Genomic DNA, 13,217 nt, shown 5'->3' with positions numbered 1-13,217 from the left:
AGAATATGAGAGCAGAGAGAAAGAAAGGGGGTCAGAATGATTCTGGAGCTCCAACCCTCAAAGCTAACCTGGATTAGTTTATAGAATGGGAAAGAAGGGCAAGGGAGAAAGCAATATATTGTTGTTTTCATTTGGTTTGTGACTCAGCACACGTAAGAAAATTTTGTCCTTAGAAACCAAATGATACAGTTTAGTAGGTAGTAGAAAATGCGACTTTGGGATTCAGGAAATAGTTCAGGTATAAAAGACAATTCCTTTGTGGAATTTACAAGAAAGTTGACAAGAGTTGACTAAAAAAGCAAAAAGGCAGGTCAAGGTAAGTTTAGGGATCAATGAAGTAGGAATGGTCTGTAAGGTTTTGGGATATTCTTATGAATAGAAGAGAAAAAAGGCCTTAGGAGTTACATAAATATGAGCATAATCAATTAGCAAGTGTTCAAGTAGATGAAGGAGAGAATCACAGGACAAGAGAAGAAATATCTAAATAATTCAATTGAGTGAAACTGAAAAATCACAAGGATAATTGCTTACTGGTAGCTCAATCATTTTCTAGAAATTATGTGATAAGAAGCTGCAGTGTTTTCTTCTTGCTTCTTATCTATTGATAAGATCAATAATCTTTTTAAAAAAGAGAAAGCAAATTTTATTTTCTAGCTTAAAGGATAATCTCTACGTTCATGTGCAGCAGGCTTTTAATTAGGCATTTATTCCATGGAACAGGAGTGTTCTGTGCTGACCTTTCTTCATCAGGGTTTTCATGACCACTGAACTATCATAATCATCAACAGTGTTGACTTTGCCTGTGTGACTGTGAAAAATTATTCACGCTGAACCTTAACAGCTATAGAGAATAACAGACTGCAATGCAACCCAAAAGATTAAAAGGAATGTTCCAATTGGCTCCTAATAAATACTCATACTACCAAATGACTGTAAGTGATTGTTTCCTCCATGTTTCTTAGTTTTTCACATGTTTTCTGATTATAATAAAAGGTTTGAATTAGGAGAGGAAGAAGGGCAGATTAGAAACTCAGGTATTCCTATGATTATTGCAAAATATAAAAAGACTAATGAATGAAAGAAAATTAGTGTGTGTAATGAATTTTGAGGTCTTTGAAATTATCTTTAAAATGCCTGTGCCATTTTATTTTAGTTATTTCAATTATTCATGCAAAATATTTACTGATTAAATGTTTAATAAAATTAAATAACCAACATAATAAATAGCATATAGGCTGTGTTCAATGCTCTGGAGGAAAAACAAAGATGAATAATATACATAGACACTGCCCTCAGGGTGCTTCCAGTCTCACAAAAGGGCTGAATATACAAGAATAACAACAATGCAAAGTAAAATCTGATCAAGAGCAACTTCTACTTCTCACCACGATAGAATAATTCATATCAGAATAATCTCGCCATCATAAACAACTATAAAAATGAAACACAGGCAGTGCAGAACTATGTTTCTTCAGAGAATGAAAACATATGAAGTAAGTGCTATGATTGATCCAACTTTGCCTAGAGGTATTTTCTAGAAAAGATACAGAAATGTGGTGGTGTCCAAGCCGAGAAAAGGAACCTCATTGAAATGGCACAAATCAGAGTACAGGGCTCTTGAGGAGGCTGGAATTTGCAGGAAAGGGAAAAGCCCAGGAGGAAACTCTTCTGAAAGGAAACCATGGAAATCTACATAAGCATCTCTGCAAGTTCATGGGGAAATAATAAGCAGCACACAGATACCTCACTGAAATACTCAGGTATTGATATCAATTTATCTCAATCAGAGCTTCAATTTAGAAATGAGACTATTTTAGACCTATCAGAGTTACTTTACATGCACCCTTACAAAGCTTTAAAATTCATTGAAAAATGAAACAGAACTGTTAATAAATTAACTGTCTGCCATAACAAAGCCAATACTCATACTAAAAATATATATATTGACTTTTAACAAAGCAGCATTCATAAGAGCCACCCAAATTTCATTTTTCATTACTAGACATGCAAAGAAGAAACAAAATGTGACCTATATCATGGAAATTTTATTCCCAAAGTCATTAAAACAGACTCAGAGATGATAGAGATGTTGTAATTAGCAAACAAAGACAAAGGAAACTATGGGCATGAGGAAACAGATGCTGAAAGCATAGTACAGAAATAGAAATTATACAAAATATTTAATAGAAATTCTAGAATTTAAAATATATACATATGAAATTAAAAATTATCATCTGATATACTGTGTAGTAAATTGGATATTGTAGGAAAAAAAATCAGAAAATCTAAAGATATGACAGTAGGAAATAGCCAAAGTGAAACACATAGAATAAAATGCTCTAAAATTAAATGAACACAGTCTCAGTGACATGTAGGACAACAGCAAGTATTCTCACATATATGTAATTGGAGTCCAAGGAGGGAAGGAGAAATTAATTGGAGTAGAAATCATAGTTGAAAAAATAATAGCTCCAAAATATATGAACTCACAGACCCAAGAAGCTCACTAACACACACACACACACGCACACACACACACATACACAGAAGCCACTTATAGAACTACATAGTCATATTGCTGGAAAACAATGATAAAAAGACAAACTTAAAAAGCAGCAAAAATTATAAATACATAACAATAGAGGAAGAAAACAAGTAAAAGAACTATTTCTCATCAGAAACAATGCAAGCCAGAAAACATATATCTTTAAAATACTAAAAAATATAATAACATGTCAAAATAAAATTCTACAATCAGTGAACATTCTTCAAAAATGACACTGAAATAAAGACATTTAAAAATAAACAAAAACCAGAGGAATTCATCACCACAGACATGCACTGGAAGGAATTTCAAATGAGGTTCTTCAGGCTGAAGTAGAAAAATGCCAGATGGAAATTTGGATTATACATAGAAATGAAAGTAAAGGAAGTGGGAAATATGTGGGTAAACATAAAAGACATTTTCTTTTTAAATTTTATTTTTAAAAATTAAATGTTTAAAACAAAATAATAGTGATATATGACGGGGTTTATAACAGATATAGAAGTAAATAATATACCTACAATAGCACACAAGGCGAGAGTAGTAAAAGTATGTTTTTACACATATATTACCTTATATGTGAAGTGGTATGTAATATTCATTTGAATGTAGACCTTGATAAGTCGATTATATATTGCAAACCATAAGTAACTGCTAAAGCTAAAAAAAAGGGAGTACAGCTAATGAGACAATAGTCAAGATAAATTGAAACCTTAACACAAAGAACACTTAATCTAAAAGAATCAATGAAGGGAGAAAAAGAGAAACAAAGATAGATGGCACAAATGGGGGGGTAAAGGACAAGATAGTAGAAGTAAGATGAACTTTATCAATAAGTTTGTAAATGTAAATGGATGAAACCCTTCAATTTAAGGTACATATTGTCAGACTGGGAAAAACAAAAACAAAACAAAAAAGACTTCACTATATACTTTTAACAAGAGCTTCATTTTAAATATGTAGGTTAAAAGTACAATGATGGATAAAGATACCATACAAATATTAATCATAAGAAAGCTAAGGTGGCCAGAAAATGTATGTTTCAAAATATGAAATATCACCCAAGGTAAAGAAGGACATTTTATAATGATAAGGGGTCAATTCTTTAAGGAGACAATATATGTGCACCTTATAAAAGAAAATCAAGATACATGAAGCAAAAACAGAGAATTAAAGGACAAATAGACAAATCTGTAATTATAGTTGGAGATATTAATTTTTCTGTCTCAATTATTAATAGAAAAAAACTGAAAGTAAAAGAAAAAATAGTGAGGATATAGAAGATCTGATCATCATTCTCAATAAACTTGACCTGACAGTTATACAACACTTCATTGGAGCAGTAGAATACACATTGTTTTCAAGTACACATGAAATGTTCAATAAATGGGCCATATTTGGAACATACAATAAGTCTTGGAACAAATTAATAAGTCTTATTAATTTAAGAGTATTGAAATAATACAGAGTTCATTTTCTAATAACAGTGGAATTAAAGTAGAAATCAAAAACAGAAAGATAATTGTAGAATACTTCAAATATGTAAAAATTAAAAATCACATTTTTAAAAAACCTAGGAGCCAAAGAAAAGATCACAAGGGAAATTATATTTTTTAAACTAAATAAGAGTAAAAACACAACACATCAAAATATGGGGGATGAATGACACATGTAGCTTTATTTTTTTTAATGTGTAGCTCTAAATGCCTATTTTAGACAAGAAGAAAGGTCTCAAGTCATGATCTAAGCTTCAATCTTAATAGACAAAAGAAAAGAAAAATGTACACTAAAGCAATTAAATGGAATGAAACAGTGAAGAATGGAAATCAGTGAAATAGAAAATGAACAAACGATAGAGAAAATTAATTCTCTCAATAGATCAATAAAATCATAACCTTCTAGGTTGACCAAGAAAAAAAATAATAATCACCAATTTCAGTAATCTTGAAAAGGGGGATATTACTATAAAATCTGCTGAAATTAAGAGAATAACAACACTACTATAAAAAATAAATTTTGTCCATAAATATAACTACTTTAGGATCAATCTCTTAAAGATATAAATTATCAGAATGACATAAGAAGGAAATAAAAAATTGGAATAACTCAATATGTATTAAATAAAGCCAATTGTTAATTAAAAACCTCTGAGTACTGAGTGTTCTACGCAAACAATGAATCATGGAATACTACATCAAAAACTAATGATGTAATGTATGGTGATTAGCATAACATAATAAAATAAATAAATAAATAAATAAAAATAAAAACCTCTGACAAAAGTAATTCTGGGCCCAGATGTCTTCTTTGTTGAGCTGTCTCAAACATTTAAGAAAAAATATAATACTAAACACATCCCAAATAATTTATGAAACCTGTATAGTCCTAATTCCACAATTTAACAATGATATTGCATAAAAGTAGCATTACAGATCTATATTTCTCAAGTAATAAAAAAATTTACAAACTACTAGCAAATCAAATCAAGTACTATATGAAAAGGAAATTTATCCATAAATAAGTATGACTTATTCCAAGAATGCAGTTAGTTTAACATTCAATCAGAATAATTCAGTACATGTAATAGGTTGTATTTTCTGAAAAAGACCCATCCAATATATATCTTATCCCATATGTTCTTCTTATGGTTCAGTATTGACACTTCTCCATTGAACTAAGAGGCCTATAGACTCTCCAATTGGACCTTGTTCCTGCTCCAATGGACCTTGATGAATAGAATATGATGCAAGTGGTGCTAGATGACTTGATTCTAGACCTAGATGACAATATGATTACTGCCTGGCTCTCTCTTTTAAGAAATGCATATGGAAGGCTTAAGGTAGGCTTAAGGGAGTATATAAGAACTCCAGCTATCTTAACGGTTCTATACTTGAGAGATAACATACAATTAATAGAGACAGCTTTTACAACGTGGATCTAGGTTTAGGTTTCCCTATCTCAGGCAACTGACATAGGAGTATAGTAGCTTTTGAGATGATCCCAATCCAGTAACTATCTAACTGCAACTTCACGAGAGATCCTGAGTAAGAACCACTCAGCTGAGCTGTTCCTGAATTTCTGACCATTCTGTTCTGAATTTAGATCATTGATCTAAATTATTATGTTTGGGGTTCTTTTATGCAGCATTAGATTACTATTAAAGACTTTGGTACTCGCAACTGGGGTAGTGTTATAATAAAAATCTAAAAGTTTGGTGGTGGCTTCAGGATTAGGCACCAGACGAAAGTTTTAAGTATTTTGAAGAGACTGTCAGTGAAAAGAGGAGGTTGTCAGTGATGGTGAATTCAGGGCAGAGTAGTGAAGGTGCCACCTGGCTTTTTCCTACTACCTATAGCAAAATGTGAGAGGAAAGGAATAATGAAGACAAAGAAATGTTAAAAGAGTTAGGACTTTATTTCCAGCATCTCTAAGATTCTCAAATTAAGAGAAGACATCAGAGCAATAATCAACCCAGCATTATGTTAGGAAAACATTGTCTAAAGACAAAGTCAAGGGCACAATTGTAAAATTTTTTGTTAAGTTTTCAAAAAGAATAGAGGTAGTATCTCAGAGAAAAAGAAGTCCCTTTAAGGTTCTTATGGGTGTGTTTCAAATATCTTCTCCTTTACACATTAAGGTTTTGAATAATCTTAAAAACATTGTCCCACAACTGCTTTACAAGAATTGCAATATCATGAAGTGCTTATGTTGAGCTTGAGCTTGATAGCTAGGATTTGTATATAAAGCAGCCAAATACAAAAAAATTTGTAGGAATGCTACTGGTTTTAAAGATAACAGTATTAGCAGAACCATCACCAGATTTGGGGGGGGGAGGGAATGATAGTATGAAATAAAGAGAGGTCTTGTAATCCTGAACTGTGAAAAGTAGCAATTAGGTTGGAGAAATTATTCAGCTCAAACACCAGCTAGATAATGCAGAAAGAGGGACCAAGAACCCAGAGTGTAGATCCAAGAGTAACAGTGAGTTATTTCAAGTTAGTAGAACTAAGCTCTAATCAAGAAATTGGAAATGTGTGCCTGTAGGTATTTCAGAATTGCTAGGGACCAGAGATTCCTATGTGCCTCTTGTTTTCTTCCTCTTTAAAAAGAACATTTATAGTACTTATTCCATTCCTATCTTATACTTGTATGTTGGGTGTGTGGGAGGCAGATTACATGTTCCTGTAGATCACAGATCTGATTAGAGCAACTGTATTCAAGGAAACTCACCTGTAAGGCTTTATCTGCATTTGTACATGATTTTAGATAATGAGATTCCTGACTTTGGGCTTGAAAAGTTAGTCATAGTAAGGATTAAAACTTATATGTAAGAAATATACAATTTAGGATATGTATAGCCAAGCCACAGACTAGGAGAAAGTATCTGCAATAAATGTACCTGGCAAAAGATTTGTACCCAAAAGATATAAGGAACTAATACAATAAACCCCTACAGTGAACCCCTATAATAAAAGATACATAAAAATTTTTTAAAAATTGGACAGTTTTAAACAGAAACCTCACTAAACAAGCTATATACATTAGTAATAAGTGCATGAAAATTTGTTCAACATCTTTAATCATCAGGGAAATTAAAGTTATGATTGTAATGAATTACCTATATATTTCTACCAGATGGCTAAAATAAAAAGAATTGACATTAACTATTGATGAGGAGATAGACCAATAGGAATTCTCATGAATTGCTCGTTGGAGTATAAGACATTTCAACAACTTTGGCAAGTGATTTAGCAGTTCCTTAAAAAGTTATACATATGACCCAGCAAATCCAACACTTAAGTATTTATTCATGAGAAATGAAAATGTATATCCACAAAAAGAATGTCCACAGCAGAAAAAACTGGCAATAAACTAGATGTTTATCAATGGATGAATCCAAATTCCATCAATGGATGAACAAATTGCAAAATACTCATCCAATGGAATACAATTAACCATTAAAAAGAATATATTAGTGATATCTGAAAAAAACATGGTTGAATCCCAAATATATTTCAAGTGAAAGAAGACACTAGATTAAGAAAATACTATATAATACTAAAGTGTTCTATTTATATGAAGTTTTAAAAATGGCAAAAATAATCTATATTCAAAGACATCAGAATTTACCACACATGGGCACAAGGGAACTTTCTCGGTAATGAACATATTCTATATCTGTATAAGAGTGTGGGTTACATAGTTGCATGTGTTTGTTCAAACAGATTGAACTACATTCTTTTTTTTTTTTAAAGATTTTATTTATTTATTTGACAGAGAGAGACACAACGCGAGCAGGAACACAAGCAGGGGGAGTGGGAGAGGGACAAGCAGACTTCCCGCTGAGCAGGGAGCCCAATGTGGGACTCGATCCCAGGACCCTGGGATCATGACCTGAGCCAAAGGCAGATGCTTAACGACTGAGCCACCCAGGTGTCCTGAACTATATTCTTAAGAATTTTGCGTTTTATTGTATGTAAAACCTTTCTGTTTTGCTGTATGTAAAGAACTTTCTCAATTAAAAATATATATTAAAATGCCAAAAAAGTGGTCAAATATTGAACAAAAATACAGATAAAGTGTTAGGATAGCTATGAAAAGAAAGGAAAAGATTATGGATGTCTTAGAGAAGTGGCATTTCTGCTAGTCTTTGAAGATTATAAGGAATTTTGGACCTTCGAGATTGTGGGGAAATATATTTCATTAAGAGGAATACATAAAGATTTATGAGAGTGAAAAAGAGAGTGGGGGTGTCAGGGGGGGAGAGAGAGAGAGAGAGAATCTCAAGCAGACTCCCCGTTGAGCATGGAGCCTCACACACAGCACAGCTCGATCTCACGACCCTGAGATCATGACCTGAGCTAAAATCAATAGTCGGATGCTTAACTGACTGAGCCACCCAGGCACCCAAGAGGAATGCATAAAAGTGAGCAAAAGCCTAGCAGCAGAAGTGAGTGGGATAGTCAGTGAGCAGCAATTAAATCTTTTTATCTAAAGAGTAAAAGGAAAGATGTAGCGAGATTGTTGAACAACTTGAATGTCAGATAAAAAGACTGTATTGTATTCTGTAGACAACTGAGGGACACAAATGCTTTTGCACAAATGAGTAAAATAATAGAACTATTGTTTTGAAAGGATAATATTGACAACAATGTGCATGAATCAGAGGAAGTCAAGAAATTGTGAGGCTATTGAAATATTCCACCTAGATAAAATAAATATAGTTACAATGAGAATACAAAGGAGGGATCAAAGGCAAAACCCAAAAAACTCTGGGTGTAAATTGGAAAAATTCAGTGTATCTTGGACTTAAGTAACAAAGAAAGAGTAAGGCTAAATAATGATAACTTTGGTTTCAAATTATGCCTGCCCAGGAAAGTGCTGCCGATAGTGCCAATAGAAATAGGATTTTTGTGTCTATTTCTAAAGTTGTTTTCAGTAACAAACAATTTTTAAATTATATATATATATATATTTTAAGATTTTATTTATTTATTTCATAGAGAGAGAGCAAGAAGGGGGGAGAAGCAGAAGGAGAAGCTCTGCACTGAGCAGGAACCCTGACGTGGGGCTCCATCCCAGGACCCTGGGATCATGACCTGAGCCTAAGGTAGATGCTTAACCGACTGAGCCACTCAGGCACCCCAATTTTTAAATAATATTTTTAAAAATATAAGAATGGTTTATTTTTGTCATGCTTGAAACAGATTAAACAATGTCTGGAGCTTTAACTAAGGCCAGTTTTATGTTTAGGCAGTGGCTCTCATAGTTTCTTTATAAGAAAGGAACTCTATAAATGGCCACACTTCCCTTTCACCGCAGCCAAATATGTCTCCTACATTATGTTCATTCCTTTTCATTAATATTTTGCTTCCTTTTAAAATCAAAAATACGCTATAGAAAGTCTCATACACAAACCCATTACTATTTTAATCTGAATGAGTATATGAGAGAGATGAGGTAAATTTCAAGGAAGCAGAAAAGAATCATTTTATGAATCACTGAAGTGGTGAACTCTGGGAAGTTAAGTCGAAGTGGCATCATGAAGACATAGGTTCTAAAACAAATTGCAATGAAGGGAAGGGAGAACAAAGGAGAAAGAGGCAAGAATGTGGGAGACTTATTTTGACCCCACCTTTGTAAAACCAAATAATGATGCAAAGCAAATAGGAAAAACTCCGCTAGCTGTAGAAGAGGCAAGGACATCAGCAGTGGTCAAGTAGAGAAAACAGGATGAGGAATTGACTTTATGCCCAGCATTATCACCTCCACTTAGGCAAACTGTGAAATAGAGGATATAGTATATATGGTACTCACTGGTGTCTTCAGGTTTCTTCCTCTTCTGTCAATCACCATCAAAACCAACTTTCATACTCAGGTAGAGATGAATGAATGATTAACACCTAAAAATGTTGTTTCCTTTTTATATAAAATGCAGTAGTGTAGCACAATGTCTTTCAACTTTTTGACCCAGAGTAAAAGATATACTTTACAACATGTCTTCAGAAGTACGTATAGGTATATAAAACAGAGACAAAACTGATAACCTATGCTATGCATTGTTATGCTAAGCTACATCATGCCATGCTACTTCACTCCACCCCACCACGTGGACCCTACCTCACCCTATTCCATTCCATTCCATCCCATCCCATTCCATTCCATTATCTGTTCTACTTTGTTTTCACTAAAAAATTCTGGTCTCTACCATGTTTTGATGTCCTAGCTCACTAAAGGATTTAAACGGAAAATTTGAAAAGCTTAGGCATGTTGTTTCAGAGCTCAGGCTATGTTTATGTGCGTATATGTGTACCTGTGTGATGCCTCCAAGTGTGTCCATATTTAAGATGTGAAAATTCTCCCTGATACGCTGTACATTTTACCATTCCCAGATATGCTGTGCATTTCACAATCCTCAGTCTTATCAGATTTAATATCCCCCTTTTATAAATAATAGCTTGGAATACCCCTTTACTCTCAAAATAAAATCAATTGATAATGTATTATTTACATAGTATAAATTTTTAATATAAATTATAAATAAATTACTCACAAAATTCTAAACAACTATTCCAATGTCCCAATGTAAAATAAAGCAAAAATAAATAAATAATTTATAACAAAAATATGTACTTTATGCTTAGGCACAACTACACTGGAAGACATTACAAAGTGGTTCCCACACACCTATATCTACAGTGATAATGTAATTGACATAAATTTAGATGGCTACAGGTGTGTTGTACTAGATAGACTCACATACTGCAGCTGTGATGTTACCAGTGACCCAATTTTCCAAAATGTTGAACAACTCTTAGTAGAGTTTTGAACCAAACAAGCCTTCATTTAGGCTTATCTTCATTTATGTTAAGTTTTTGCATTGTTAAGAAATTCAGTGCATATTAAAATCCTGCAAAAGTTGTTACATTTATATATAAAAGAGATTTAGGTTTTAGGCTTAGAAAATTAGATCATTGCTTACATGAATACCCAGCAAGACATTGTGAAGTTGTGTGGGCCATCTCACTCATTGTAGGATATTTAACATCACTGGCCCCTATCTCCAAAATGCATCCTCTCTCCATCTTTGTGAAAATCAAAACAGACCTACATTTTCTAACTGTATCACCTCTTTTGAAACAGTTAACCAGAGTAAGAACTGGTCAGATCCCTTCCAGTCCACAGTTGCTGGTCTTTATCAAATGTGACATACTAAAAAGTCCTTGTCATGGAGTCTGGGATATCATGGTAAGGGACTGACAAGGAGAACATTGCAAAATACAATAACAAGCACCTAATTTGTTTTACCATATTATTTTTTAATATGTATACAAACACATAACAATAACAACATTATTAAATGTTTGTGGAGAACCAACATTTGAAATTTATAAGCTTTATGAGTTTGCTGAGAGCAGAGGCTAAAAACTGAATGGTCATATGTGAGGAAAGATTATAAACAGTTGCTTACAAGCCATTTTCAACTATATTTTTGGAAGGTTCTTAAAAGTTTTCCTTTATGTGCAGTCATACCAGAAATGTGTGTTTTTTCCTTAATGCCAATTCTTACTCTATTTGGCCTCCAAGCCCCGGAGGTGCATACTGGAAGATTGGGAAGGAGATTTTGATAGGCCAAAGATTTCATGAATACATAAAATTGAATCAGGGCCATTCCTAAATATAATGAATTATTTTTATTTTCCAGTACATATAATAACTTAATTTTTAAATCATTTTAAGACATAAAAAATGAGCTGTTGAGTCATTTTCTAAATGTGATGTAAAAATATTTAACTAGAGGGTGGCATCAAACATCATTTACTTGAGCTAATTTTGCCAATTAAGGCTAAAAGCATGAGAGAAAGTAATAATTCAGGTATTTTTTATTCTCCTTTTCAATAAAAGCCCTGTGGTACCTTCCCTGTCCTAGAAGAGAATGCTTATTTCATGTTAACTCCATGTTTCTGGTTTACCTTTTTAACTAATAAGGAAGATATTTCCTTTCTTCTGTTACTCATTCCCTCTTACATAACGCAGTTCTGCAGTTTAAATGCTAATTGGCCATTTTGGCTGAGGAATTCCTAGTTAAAAGGTTTGCCATTTAATCCCAAAGTGTCTTTTGATTTCTTGAGAATGATTAAATGGAAATTCAGCCCTGGTTCAGTATCATAGAAGCCAATGTGCGCTCCCCTGTTGAATTCCCATGGTTTGAGCGTCCTGCTGGGAGACTCAGGCTGAGATTTTATTGAATCGGGCCCTCCATACTCAGACTCAAAATAACCTCCAGCACACTGATAAAAATAATGACCCTTTTGCAGTTGTAAAACTTGAAACTATTCCTTGAATGTTAACTAATACCAAAAAGCTGTTTCTGCAAATGAAATGTGGGAATCAGAGCCAAGAAATCACTCCGGATGAAGACCTAGAAATGGCATTCCACTTTCTCTTTTCAGTAATTACAAAATCATGAACTTTTCTTCAAAGGTTGTGAAGCGATCACTCTAGATTCCATTAAGAGAACAATACACAGAGATGACGATGACACTGGGCAGCATCTTAGGATGAGCAGGCATCTCTGCCTACTTAATTCATCAAGAACGACTTCTCAGTCCCTAGTGCTAATGGCTTCTTCAATAATAACATTATTTAGCTGATGGAAAAGAAAAGATATAAGCTCAAAGTAAGTGTTAGGAAATGCTGATAACTTGCAGCATTTGACATCTATTTCCCAAAGCCCTCGACATTATAAACACTTTCAGGTAAAACGATTCAATTCTCTCGTCTTGCTGATATTCTCTCACAAGCCAGGAAACCTTTTACGTACAGCCAGTTTAATAGGCAATGGGAAATAGCCCTATTAGCTAAGTTTATTTATGCTGACACAAAGAAAACCATGAAAAATCCCAGTTCTAAACTGTAATTTATTCCTGATAAGTAGTAAATCAGCAGGAATCCACTGCCCAAGTAGGGACTTGCCGTTAAACAAGAACTGAAACATAATGAGCCTCATAAATGTTCCCAGTGTTATGGAGCTGTTATTTATACATGAGTTCATTCAACAAACTCTGCTGCTGGTCTGGTCATGATAACCTAGTGTTCCCAAGATACTATAAGATATACAACAATAACAGTGACCAAATTCTAGAGTTAAAATTCAAGAAAAGTTTTTTTG

Source organism: Halichoerus grypus, chromosome 6 (genome assembly GCF_964656455.1).
Source record: "Halichoerus grypus chromosome 6, mHalGry1.hap1.1, whole genome shotgun sequence".
NCBI classification, from domain to species: domain Eukaryota; kingdom Metazoa; phylum Chordata; class Mammalia; order Carnivora; family Phocidae; genus Halichoerus; species Halichoerus grypus.
This window is presented reverse-complemented; position numbering follows the sequence as displayed.